The following is a 14622-nucleotide window of genomic DNA, read 5'->3' on the forward strand; positions in this document are numbered from 1 at the left end:
GAGAATAAATATTAATAAAACATCTTTTTCGTGTTTTATTATTCTCCATTATGATTGTAATTGTATTATAGTATGTTTGTAACTCAAATACTATTAAAAAACATTTGCTCAGGATCCTTTATGCCACTGAAGACGAAAACTTTTGGTTGTCAGAATTGTCAAATCATTTTGCTGTCCAGGTAATAAACAAGGTGAAAAGGAATTGTTACTACTGCTAAATAAAATCATATCTCGCTTTCCAAAATATTCCCTCTTCGGTAAGACTCTTTGGTAAGGTGGAAAATGTCTACATCTTCATATAATACGAATCCACAAACTCACCTTGACTAAGAAGAAAGCCACGCCGTAAGTGGGCAGGTCCCGGGCGCTCTTCGTGTAGAGTACTTTCGCATCCAACTCGCTCAGATTTATATGCTTTTTATGCTCTTTGAAGACCTTCTTTTCGATCCCTTTGACCTTCACGTACGAAGCCGGCAGGAATTCCTTTAAACTGGAAAATAAATAGGAAGATAAAAACTAGGGAAGCTACTAGATTCTATACAGGGTGTACCAGAAATTATCGCTAAGCTGGAGTTGGGTGATAGGGCAGGTAGTTTTTAAACCCAGAAAATTTAGACAAAAATTTTTCAAAATTATTGTTCTTCTTATCTGACAGTATTGAAAATGTACAATGCAATAAAATAATAAAAAATTGACTCACTCCAAAAACCCAGTCGTGTGTTTGTCTTCCTTGTGATCACCGAACTGTATCTGGCATTGTAAGCCTGCAAACTCGCACGCTGCAACAAATTATTATTAATTTAAAATGATGTCACTGTGCGATAAGAGATCTCTCTGTCTCTTACGGTTGAGATTCAAATCGGCAGAATATTCCAAATTCTGTCTGTCACCAACCTAGGAGTCCAGGCACCTCTCATTCCTTTCATCTAGAATAAACACTTCTTATCCAGAGCTGAATATATTCGGTAGTGGGATGATCAATTTATGTTCACCATAATTGTCAAGTGAAAGCGAATGTGTGGAGAGCAGTGTTGGCACAGTAACTTCAGCGTGCGTCTCTCAACCCTGAGAGGGAGAACCACGACTGCACCAATGGAATTTTAAAGCGCATTTAACATACGTTCGAACGAAGGAAAACATCGTGAGGAATCGTGCCTTAGACCCCGCCATGGATTGGAGCAGGCCTTTGAAGGGGTTCTGATCAATGGTACTTAAGGAAGATATGATAAAAGAAAAATGTATATATCAAATCTTAACTAAATTCAACATTTGTAAATAAATTTTAGGACTATATATTAAATAAATTAACACCTGTTTACCTTTATCTTGTGTTATAGGGTGTGTCCCATCCAAGATAGCATCCCTCGCCTGAACATATAAAAGATTCAGTTGAACCGGATCACGAGAGTCCACATTCCGATCAGAAAAGAAAAGTTTCCGACGTAGAAGAAGAGTCTCCGTCACATCGATGCCCTGTTCGCGTAATGTCTTCGACGGTTCCACCTAGTTAACTGTAAAAGAAAACTTTCTTCATGACAGAAATATGGTCATCAATCGCTAGTCCCCACTGGAAGCCCCTGTGTTGTCCGTTTAAATTACAATTATACCGTGTTACATGGTGTATGTTTATAACAAAATTTTTTATAGAAAAGGAGTCTTACTCCTTTGCAAGCATCTTCAGAGCGATCTATCAAAGGTCTTTTAAATAAACTAAGTTTTAACAGCTATAACGTGCCTATACTATACAATTACACAATAGGATCGGACTTGATGTTTCGTGATGAAGACATGAGAGAAGAGAAGAGAGTAATAAAGTATAGAACCACTAAAAATCAGTGCCGGTGACAGCAACTTAAAGCTGAGGGCAAGAGGATCACAACTGATGTTAAGTGTTACCGCCGCCCATGGACACATGCCTGAAGGCTCGTGATTGCGTTCCCCGTCCTTTAAGAATTGGTACGCTATCTCAATCTCAGACTCACCCTCATCATCAGTCCTCAACTTCTTCCTGAGCTGTTCCATCTTCGCATCCCTCTCTTTCTCGTGATGTCTCCTGCGAAGTGTGAGAGTCCCATAGTTGGGCTTCTCACATGGGTCTGCCTCTTCCTTCTGCTCTTCTCGGACCTAGAGAAAATATACACTATGTCAAAAGAGGAATTTCTTTTAAAATTGACTTTTTTCTTTTTCTTATTGCAGTCATGCTCAGGGGTTACAGGTTCGAATCACTGTGCACCAATGGGGTGCCACGGGCGTCTTTAAAACTAGTTTATGTAAATACTCACCAATCCATATTCATCATAGTTGGTGATACCAATCTTGGTACAGATGACCACCATCAAATTAGCAACCACTTGACTATCGTCCGTCCACCAGCAGAGTCTTGACTGTACCTATAAAACAAAAGGTGGATTAAAAAAAACACACGACACTTGGATCCCCACAATCGCTACCTCCTCCTCCTTCAGTGAATTATATTATATATTAAATATAAAAAGTATTTATACATCAAACTACTGAACTACTGAAGAACAGGAATGGATTTATTGTATGAAATTAAGATTTATTAATAATTAACAAACTCACCATCCAACATTCGAACCCGAAGATTCCTCGTCTTCTTATTATACTCTAACATATCCCCATTCCTCAACATATAATAGTCCAGACTCCGAGATGACTCCAACCAAATTCCCTTCTTATTATCTTCTTCAGATGCGAGGAACAGTCCATATTCTTTTGCTGTAGAGACAATGAACGTGATTTAAAAAAAAGTGGCCAGATTATTATATATATATATATATATATATATATATATATATATATATATATATTCTGATGAAACTTGAATTATTATGACTTAAGTTTCCGAGTTTATTGTCAAAGTACGAAATTTAATACAATAAATTTCTTGAGAAGTAGTCACAAAGCAACCGCTACTACATTCAGACAAAGGTCTATTGAACAGGGTTTATCAGACATGCCATTGTTGCCAGGGTATAGGGCGACACTCATCGGGTATTACAGTTGGCCTACAATCTACTTCGTCTTGCTGGTGAGCAACCCAGCTCTTCACTTGGCATCTTAGTACCCAGGGGATATGTGCGAAGGCCGAAGTTGTGAGGCTAAAGGCCAGAATCTGATGCACAGATTTAACTAAGACGTTGCTACGAATGCTGGCTCCACTCTCGACATCATTATATGTTCGCAGAGTAGGGATATTGTGTAATTAAGTATTTAATATTATATATTGTTCGACATTATCGTATTGGCTTAATACTGTAAATGTATGTATTTCAATCGACTGCAGGAGTAGCAGGAGTACTTACCATCATTGATGTTGGCCTCCAGAATCTTCTCCCTGATGATCCTACAGGCATCGTATACAGAGCTGCTCGGATCGAATTGGATGGTCTTCACCACTTTACCATCCTCTATCGAGATTTTCAGCGACAGAGTCGCCATTGTTGTACCTGTTAACAATGAAAATAGTTTTTAATGGCTTCGATTTTAAAAAATTACAAAATTATGATTGAAAAAATAATTTAGTTTGTTATGGATGAGCTGGGAACCCTGACGCAGGTGTTTTTACTTAAAAGGTTTCCCAAATCTTACACTTTGTAATGCATTATTATAATGAATAAACACAAAAATTTCACAACACACATTTACACAAAAGGCCGCGCAACCTATATTTAGCTTCATTATTTTATTACTTTTCATGGTACTAAAATTACTTTTAAGTAACCAGAATCTTCGTAAGAGCATTATTATTAATTCAACGACATCGTGGCATCGAGGCTGTTTTTAAAACCCCCGTTTTAAATTGATACTGTGCTAGGCCTATCGCTGCATCAACAAGGCCAGAAACTATGCCTTTGGAACCCGTGCCGGTTCCCTCAAGAAGCTTCGCATACGAGCGATCTCCAACTCTCATTCTCTTACTGACTACCACACAAAACTTTCTTTCACTCAGTACTGCAAACGGGCAGGAGCTTCACCTGACACTTTCAATCAATTCCAGAGGACTCGCGGGTGCGTTGCCGGTCTTAAACTATTATATATCCTACTGGTTAACCGCTCCTCATTCATAGGCATATCGAAGCATTCCAATTCGTTATCACCACGTTATTCACAATCCTCTTATCTATTGGTGGAAACCATATCAAAATCCGTGCTGTATACTTACATATGTCAGCTAACTTCAACTGTTTGACTGTAGTTCTTTGTATGCGACGTCACTTTCCTGAAATGAGATTGTTATTTAAAAAAAATATATTTATTTCGTATTTCTACAGCTAACATACATTATATATAACAAAAAACAATTCTTCAGCGTGGGTCTATGGATTTCTATGTGCGCATACAACTGTCAACTTCTGTTAAGGAAAACCTGAGGAAACCGGCTTTACACCCTTGGACGGTGTCTGACACTGAAGATTGATCACCTACATGCCTATTAGAAATGATTACATATAGAAACCTGAGGCCCAGATCACAAAGGTTGTTAATAAAAAACAGTCTTCTTCAAGTTAAATGCAACTCCATCCGTGATCAAATTCGTTTCTGGTAAAACCCTAAACCCATTAGACCTACACGTACAAGAAATAAAAATTTATCGACTGCATTCCCCCTTAAAATTAAATTCATATGCAAAGGAAGATCATAACTCCGGTTATGTCATTTTAATATAGGCCATAAAAGTGTTTATTATACTGGGGTGTTGGGTCATAAAGAAATTAATTATGTATTATATATAAAACATCGCCTCGGCCATTTACGCTCAGCTAGGCCTGTTTTAACTCAAGCTCAAAAGTTTATTCATATAGGTAGCCAAGTACACTTATGAACGTCAACAGAAAAGATGTTACGAACTGATGATGAAGTCAATTTACATTTTAAACTATTTTCATTTAATTTCTCGAGAATTAGAAAGAGTATAGCATTAATAAATGGAGGTAGAATCTCTGCAGCGCCTTGCCCCATGAAACAGTATCAAAACATCGTAAGACGAAACTTCAATTTGTCTCTTTGTCAAGATGTCCAATGTCAATACATAAAATCTATTATCGTCTCGTGTTTCGTCTGTCAAAACATGTATAATATTTCTCTGTGCACATCTAATCTCTTCACAAGTCAAACGTGTTTGTCTCTTCATGACAGCGTAAACAGGGTCCGTACATATATATTATTTACATTTGTCTTAGTGATGGTGGGGTACAATAAATTAGAACAAGACGGGACAGTTCGCCTACTATCTATCCAAAGTCTTGCTGTCGAGCAACCCAAGTGTTCCTCACTCGTTTTCCTTTCTAGGGGATATGCGAAGGCCAAGGTTGTGAGACCAAGGGCCAGAATCTGTTGCACTGATTTAACTAAGACGTTGATTCTGAATTATATGTTCGCAGAGTACACAGTAGCGATTTAGTTCAGTACTTGTGTATTTGTCATAATTTTTTCAATATTATCGTATTGGATTAGTCCCGTAAACTATACTATATTGACTATAGGATCTGTTACGCCATCCACACCTATTATCAAAGCCACTGGTTCTTTGTGTAACTTCTTTTTCGTATGGTCTTATTTGTTGGAGTGCCTTATATGCTTACTCCATGGCCAAGACATAGGACCATCTGAAGACCCTTGACTCTAAATTTGACCATTTTTCTTTTCAAAGCTATTCATTGGAATCTGTTGAGGCCAATGCACTGATGCGATAAGCGTATCCGCGTGCGTATGGAACATTTATTAATTTACACAAATAAAATTAGACATGAGGGTTTAGCAGGGTCTGTTATAAATAATATCAGCTGTGCTCTGCGGTTTCACATTAATTCGGCAGCACGATATTCTGTCAGTGGAAAGCTTTAACTAAAGCTTTCCTCAGACTTTTATATGCAAACTTTTGGGTAGAAATAGACGTCTTCTATAAAACTGTATTACATTGCTTTTGCACATTTTCCATTGTGTCTCTTTAATGTCCACCTGTTGTCCTGGTGACAGATGACCAGCCCATTGCCAATTTATTTTCAAAGCTTCATAGGTCGTCGGTTGCTTTAGTTTTTTGTATAATGTATTCTTTTGTCTTTGTGGATTTGTGTTCCGCAGCATATAGGAATATTTATTGGTATTTTTCTTTATTTTATCTGTATTGTATATACTTTAATGACATAATTGTCACACACACACATTGGCACATACTAAGCCCTAGAATGTCTTGGAGCGCCTCTATCATGGAAATAAGTGATGAATTTGACATTAGATCATATTCAGTTCATCTCTTAACCTTACCCCAAACCAGAATTGATAAACGCTCAGCAACTACTGTTGGTCGATATTTAATTCGCAAATTCGCGCATGCGTACTGTCAACGACGCCGACGCCGTGTTGTCTGGTGTCCAGACGTCTTGTTATGTCTATTTTTAATAGAAAAGGAGGCTCATCTGATGTTAAGTGATACCGCCCACAGACATGGACTCGCAAGTGTCGGCTTTTTAAGAATTCGTACGCTTTTTTCATCAAGAGTAAGACAATTCTACATTGTCTACATATATAATAATGCATAATAATAATAATGAAGCCACTTTAATTCCATACTGTTAAAAAACATACATATCAAATGGTTTTAATCATATCAATTTGTATGACTCAAAAGTTTGTGATTAATAAGAGTTTCTTGCCTACTCTACGCCCTTGGCTTGCGAACCGGTAGTAAATGTTAATTTAGAATCAATTTAATATCTTTTCTGTTGACGTGAAGTGTACTTGGTTACATTTATTATGCAGTATGAACTCTATTTGGGGTCCTGAACTTTCCATTTGGATCTGTTCTTAGCTTCCTCCATCCAATTCTGCCCACCAACTAAGTGGTCAGCCCATCTACATATACACATCTTAGATTTATTAAAGAGTAGGTAATATGTTTGTATATTTCCCGCTGCTTCATAAAAATAGATGAAATATTGGACCGGAAACCGGAAGTCGTCTGCGGATATCGGATACGCTTTTCTATTAGCGAATTAGGGTGGAGTGGACGTCGATTTTAACATAATGGCCTCATGTAGGGTGGGTAATGTAATATCATACTGTGACAAGATATTTTGTCTCAGTAATAAGCTGTACAGAGTGAACTTGAATGCAGGATGTACCCTTAGTTAACGCCAAGCCTTAATCGGATGATAGGGCACAAAGAAGTTATTTATTTATTTGTATTTCGTTACATTTATACAAAAACAAATAACATAATACATTAAAATTATAAGGCATGCAACGGGCGGCCTTATCGCTAACAAGCCATCTAAAAAAAATATGATGGATAAAGTGCAAAAAGTTCATAACCAAATCTCATTAAAAAAAATTATACGATCACCAACTTTAATCTAAAATAATACAAAAACATTTAATAATATAAACTAAAAAGATAATCTCACGGACTCATGAATTGCTACAAAAGAATAACAAATACAATAATTACAAAAGCCACGATTGAGCAGGATAGGATATGGTTAAGAGATGTTACCGCTGAAGAGTTTTAAAAGATGCTAGGGAGGAGCCAGTCGTATAGAGTCGGGCAGCCTATAGCGTAACATAATATAGAGAATGGCCCGCGAATGGTCGCGCTCGCGAGCCCTTCGGCATTGATTATGAGGGTATTACTTAACATCAGATGAGCCACCTGCCCCTTTTGCCCCCTGTTTTATATTTAAAAACTCACACTACCAAATATTGTTACCATTCATTCTCATCTAAACTTGTGAAGCAAAAAAACGTGCAAAGCACGAGACACGCGGCCGCAGCCTATGTTATTAAAAGAGCATCAAAACTTGCAATTAAATTGTCCCATGGTGTATGGGGTTCAGTCAATGGATATTAGGAGATCAATTCATGAATGAATATTGATTGCACAAAGGGAAATAAGCTTTGGTAAATTTGTCAAATCACGGCTCCACCTTAAAACAGCTCCAAATTTTCTTCTACATAATTTCATCACTCGGCAATGGTGTACCATGCGATAATGTGGTGGCGCATGCTCTTTGACCCCATACAAATTAATAGTTTCGATTATTTACAATTAGATGATTTTTGTTTGTTTTTTTTAAGTTTGAAATTTTGTATTTAAGATGTGTGTACAGGACAGCGTCTGTCAGGTCCGCTAGTTATAAATACAACACAAAGACTTTTGAAAGTGTACGGTTCCTCGATTAACAGGATGCTTTTTAATAATAAAAAATCTGTCTACCATAAACAGTGAGATCCAAGTAATACCGATTCAGCCCCAACTTGAGGGACCTTCTCAAGTTATTACGTAACTTATAGTGACCATATCTTTTTTGTTATAAATTCAAAATTCAAAAATTCAAAAATCATTTATTCACGTAGGTAACACAATGTACACTTGTGATTCGTCATTAAAGAAATAAATATTAATGCTTCTAATTTTACATTTACTGCCAGTTCTCAAATCAAGGGCGTAGAACGGAAGAGAAGAACTGGCAATAAACTCTCCGCCACTCTTTTTAATCGCCATGTTTTTTTTTTTTACACAACATTTGTAAGGAGCTGCAACCATTACACCATGTTCCACATGACATTTTAAGTAATTGACTTGGCCATCGAATGAAAACACAATGTATCTCACACGTAAAACATGTTTTAAATAGAAATAATTATTATTTCATTTACTTAAAATATTAAAGTGGGGTTCAAGTGCACAGGCGCTAATAAAATATTTAAGTTGGCACCTGATAGGAGACCCCAAGGCTGGTGCTTTCAACGAATAAGTATCGCTATACAGCTAGGAAATGCAGCCAGCCACAGGGACCAAACTTTGGAAATTTGTTTTAATTTTCTTTTTATTCATTTTTAATTAATATTATTACTATATTGGTTAAGAAAATTGTTAATACTGTATATTTTAAATTAGTGTTATAGGTTAACATAAGTTATAGATATATATGGGTCAATTTTAACCACTCACGTACAACACATGTCTAAATGCTATGTCGAAGAAAGTTCCTGCATGGCTGTACTCTCGGGGCATACCGACGATTTAGATTTTAGGTAATCGCCACACATATGAAGAAAGTCTGAGTGACCAGAATCAGTGTTGGCTCACACAGATGGTTAAAAATTCAATTATTTGAGCCAGAGCTATTGAAAGTACAAGTTAAACTCATGTGTTTAATCCCTATCTGAGTATAATGAGTCTTTGGAATCAAAGATTGCGCCAGCGTTATTCATAAAGTTTTGTTCGTGGGAGGAGTCATGGTGGTATTGTGGCATTCGCTAAATATAAATAAAAAACACATTCGCAAATGGCAATTCGCAAATCAACATGATTAAGCTAAGCGCAAACCTCGAACACGGCTGGACCATTACATGTAATTTATTTATTCTTTGCACTCTGAGGAAGGATTCATAATATTTTTACTGTAATTTGGTGCAACCGTTATCGAATGAATGCTCGACACCGAGGGTATTGACAAACGCAACTAGCCATTGAGCTATCACCGCTACTAAAAGGATAGTTGCTACTTTGTCAAATAAAACTTGATATAACAAAAATAAAATAATTCATAAAACGCAATCGTAACTCTCAAGTACTTTGAACACGGGGCTCGAGTGGCACTTACCTCGTTCTGCCCATATTGCTGTCTCGTTCTCACTTAAAACAATACTACATTCCCCCTCACTCTCTCACTCCATGGCAACTTATATATTACTTAGCCGCGGCGTATAAAGGAAAACCTTAAGGTCCCAATATAGAACCTTAAAGTACACCGGGTATAAATTTCAAAGTTCTAAGGATGTGTTAAGTGTAACCCGGGATTGAGAGAGTGGGACCTCCGTCTACACGGGCGGTCCACGAAGGAATGTTCTAAGACCCCAGCAACAAGCCTGATTTATCTATCGGGGACCATCGCAAAACGCTTGGGGTTGCGTCACGCATGCGCGCTGACTATCCTCTATCACCCTCACACAAAAGGGGATGTTATTCGGAGGGTGAAAAGACGCTGAAAGATGGAAATGCATCCAACTCTCGGATTTCCTGTGATATTGTTTATTGATTCGAATCGAACTCTGAACCTCTACATTTTCGACAACAAATATAAAATAAGACATACTATTTTATGTTCTTATATATCATATGTGAAGCTGCTTTTATTTTGACCTCTATCTCTATGTAAAATAGAAACTAGATTTAAATGTGCCATCAAAATGAATAGCTAGCAACAATATCAGCACTAATAAGACTAAAAATCGTCGTTCCGTGACTTGGCGCTAAGCGGGACTCCCATGTCATAAGATATAGGATTCTAGATTGATCAAAGCTTAGCAGATAATTAAAAGTATTAAATATATAAAATCCCATTTTGATATTTATAATTAACTGAAAATATAAAAAAATAAACGTGGAGTGATGCCAAGTAAAGACTTAAATAATATTTGATTTCGTATATAAGTTACATCGTTATTAAAACAACTCAAGAGATTAAAAAGCCTTCTCTGGGTAGGCATTATGAGTTTTAATCCTAGTGTTATTACTTTTCATTTATATAGTTAAAAGTCATATTGTTACATTGTTACATCAACATTTTAATTGAAATCCTTTAAAATCTCTGGAGGTTAGGTTAGGTTGGGTAGTTGGTTTGAACCCCGGCTGTGAACCAATACTTTCTGACTATGTATTCAGCACACGCTTGTACGGTGAAGGAATCGGACGGCAAATTTAGAAAAACAAAACATCACGAAACAGATCTCTGACAGAAGCGTCCCAGACCGAAAACAATGTAGCGCCAAATTTTTTCTATGTTAAATCAAATTATATAAAAATTTCCAAAGCCGTCAATCAGTGACCAAAAATGGTAGATGCCACAGCGTGCAATATTATCGTATATTATAAGAATACGTGAAAATCAAATAAATATTCATTGCCGAGTCAATGTTGCCAGTTTATTGCAAAGTTCCGCACTACGACGTTTTTTGTGGCTTAATTTTTTTATTTGCATAATTTTTTTACTAACAGATGGTACTTACATAGCGATCGTATTGTTCAATGACTTAAGTAAATATGCTTTACTATTGATTAGTTGTCCTGTTCGTGGATTCGCTCACAAGTACTTTGAAGGTTTACCCGACACTTCAAATTTTCTTATTATACTAATGTCTTTAATTAATGAAGAAAGGACGTGAAAAATTATAAAAATTTATCACATGAATTTATCCTAATAATGGTTATTTTCCTAAGTTGGTAGTTAGCCACACCAACGCCGGTTTACGTCATTTTAGAGAGGGGACACATACTATTTTTTTATCGATAAATTATTGAACGAATGAACAATATAATGTAATTATGGATAATTTTTTTTAGTTTGAAATAAAACAGTTTTATTTTTATTATAGTCCGTCGACAACAATGGATAAAAGCTTGTGAAAATCACAGAACATGGCTATCCAAACGTACAAGTAAAGTTTGCTCCGATCATTTTGATACGTCATGTTTCTTGTTGCTGGCTAACAACAAAAGAAAATTAAAGGAATCAGCAACACCTACTTTGAATAATATTCCTATTAATAAATTTTATCGACATTCCTTATCGACATGGTGGTAGCTTTAATTATCTCGGGATTGTTGCGTATGTGTGCTGTACATGTAACGTATAAAGATACGATTTCTTTAAATGTGTGCGTTGCGGTTACTCTTGTGTAAGCAAATTAGGTTTGTGTGCGTGTGTACAAACATTGTGCAATTTGTTACTGTAGTAAAATTTTGTCTGTGTGAGTGCCTCGTCCCCCGCCGATGTTTTGGCAGAAAAATTAATTAGCATCGTTCGATTGATGGCGTCTCCTTTCTGGCTTAATACTCAAAGTTCAAGACTTGAGGGTGTTGACAGGGAGGGTTCCAAGTTGTCATAGTTTCCAAAGAAAATATTGGGGATGGAAAGAGGTTAATTGTGGACTTGTTCATAAACAATCCAGATAGATTACTTAACTGCCTGCAAAAATGAGGGTACACCCAATTGTACGGTTCCTAATTGTGTATATTGTTAATATTATTAGGGAAAGTGATTTCCCTTTAATAGAGACTGTAAGTGGTATGTTTTATTGGACACTTTCTAATGTAAATATACTTTTTAGTAAAGTTTAAAATTAAGGCCATCAAGGTGATGCGGACGAAATTTTCAGTTAATACCTACGCTGATGAAGAGGCAGGAGGGATCAACCCAAACAACTCCTCAGAACACTTTGAATACGCATAGAGACGCAATGTCTGCGTGGGGAGAAAAAATCAAGCCGATCAGAAATACAGGAGATTGAAATCGTCAAGCCCTTCGCTGAAATAAAGGAAGAAGCTGGTATTTATGAGCACCAATACCATACCAGAATTTTAAATGGGTTTGAATATCCTGGTGAGTGTAAAACTTCTATACTATTATGGGCACCTCACACAAGACTTTGTATAAACTTGTAATTCAAAATTAAATAAATTATTATTATTAGTCTAACTTTGTATATATTGTCTAGAAACATATTATGTTTTGTTATATTTCATCTTTGGCTACATGTTTAGTATTCGTTTGTTGTATATAATTTATATTAGCTGTAATACTTTTGGGAACAGATACCAATCTCACTGTCACCGGTTTTTTGTCATTTAAAAAACCTATATTATTGTTTCATTTAAACGAATAGCTATAACTGTATTAAACATTCAAGGCTTTAAACTATTTATTTATAAAACCTTGCCAAAGCTCGGCACACCGATACATGAAAAATAATATACAATTTCTAATGTGAAAAGCAGTTATAGGCAAACATAACATACACAAAGACGATAAAAATTATAAAATAATTTCTAAGTGGGAGCAACAATAATATACAGGTATTTAAAACTATATGACAGACGTGAGTATATTTAAATAAAACTATATATAGCAGACACTACATGTAGCAGAATTTTTTATCACGGCACATGATAATTTATCTTTATGCGGGGTAAGTCAGAGATGAAGAGAAACAACCCTCGCGTGCTTTTAAGCAACATTAAACCCCCACTGCGTGAGCTAGGAAATCTTTTTACGTTGTTTTGTTTTTATACTACACTTTTAACCGAGTATATTTCTTTCGTGTTCTATCCGTGGAGCAGCGTTGGCCTAGTGGCTTCAGCGACTAACTACCCTGAGGGCGTAGCACCGATGAACTTGTGTGCGCATTTAACACTCGCTCGGAGGAGGTTTTCCTTAATTTGTTATTAACATAATTCGAAAGTAGAAATCGAACTTTACTTAAACAAATAATTAATATTGGATATAGGACGCATCCTGGCCATAGCTCATTCAAGGTTCGGCTGCAGAGATCTCATCATCTACCGCATTCCCCATAAAGAGTTTTCAGAGGAGTTGTTCGGATTAATATCTGCAGCAGAGTTATCAGCCGTCGAGGCAGAATACAAAATACCACCCGTATCACCTCGAGGTCCCTTCCCACAACTGAGCGTTGAAAGGCAGTTTTTGGGCACCTACTCTATGTGGAACCTGCCCACTGAAGTATTTCCTAACCAATTCAACTTAGGGTCCTTCAAGAAAAGAGCATACCAATTCTTAAAAGGCCGGCAATGCAGTCGCGAGCCCTCTGTCATTGAGAGCTTACATTGTATTATGTAAGATACAATTGGCTGACATATATTAAAGAAATAAATCTTACCTACTCACTTTTCGTTATCGTTTTCGTGTCGTATGCGATCTCGTGAACACTTAAAGGCACTTTTGGTGGTCCAACTCTTCACATCTCAATATCTGCAAAAATGTGAAATAATACAATTCATTTTCCAATTTCTAAGACTGGCGCTACCACATTTCTAAGATCTACAGGACAGCTATTAAAGGTCCCAGCACGTATGGACAGCTATGTTGATGGGTGCGTGCGTCACCAGCTTTAGGAACTCTTTTTTAATTACTGCTGTGATCTCATTCAAAAATCATTGAATCATATAGGTAACACATACATACACACTTATGATCGTCAAAAAAAGAAATGTATATGAAATGCTTCTTACTTTACATTTAGTGCCAGTTCTCAAATCAAGGGCGTAGAACGGAAGAGAAGAACTGGCAATAAACTCTCCTCGAGATTCAGGTCGCTAGTTTCGCAGCCTAGTAAACTGTGTTCCAGCCTTTGAAGTAAATTTATTACCAACAATTTAATAAAATCTCTCTTATTATAGCTCTCCAGACGTCCTGATTCGAATAAGATATATACCAACGTAGACATCAGCTAAAGTTTCATCAAAATGGATAAATTTTTGAAGGCAGGTTTTTCTCAGAAATGCTTGGATAATAAAAAACTAAATTTAAGTTAGAACGCCCCAACAATCTTGCTACCAAAAATAATGACAAAGGCTGTATTTTTTTGAATTTTGTTGTTAAATATCTCGAAAACCTCCACAACGTCCTCTAGCCTCTAGCCATATAGTCCATTAATTACGCCACACCCTGTATAGTGTATATGCAACGAGATTAATTGAAAATTAATAAGTACTTATAATTAATAATTAAATAATCACAAAGCGGGTTCATTATTGTTTTCATATAGACTTTTAAATGCAAAATGAATGTTTTTGGGTAG

The 14622-nt window shown here is 36.4% G+C and overlaps 1 pseudogene; it reads right to left on the reverse strand.

Annotated features, from left to right (window-relative positions):
* Window positions 1–14622, reverse strand: part of LOC125062009 — a 57157-nt pseudogene that overhangs the window by 36142 nt on the left and 6393 nt on the right.

The sequence above is a fragment of the Pieris napi genome, chromosome W (assembly GCF_905475465.1).
Source record: "Pieris napi chromosome W, ilPieNapi1.2, whole genome shotgun sequence".
Classification (NCBI taxonomy): domain Eukaryota; kingdom Metazoa; phylum Arthropoda; class Insecta; order Lepidoptera; family Pieridae; genus Pieris; species Pieris napi.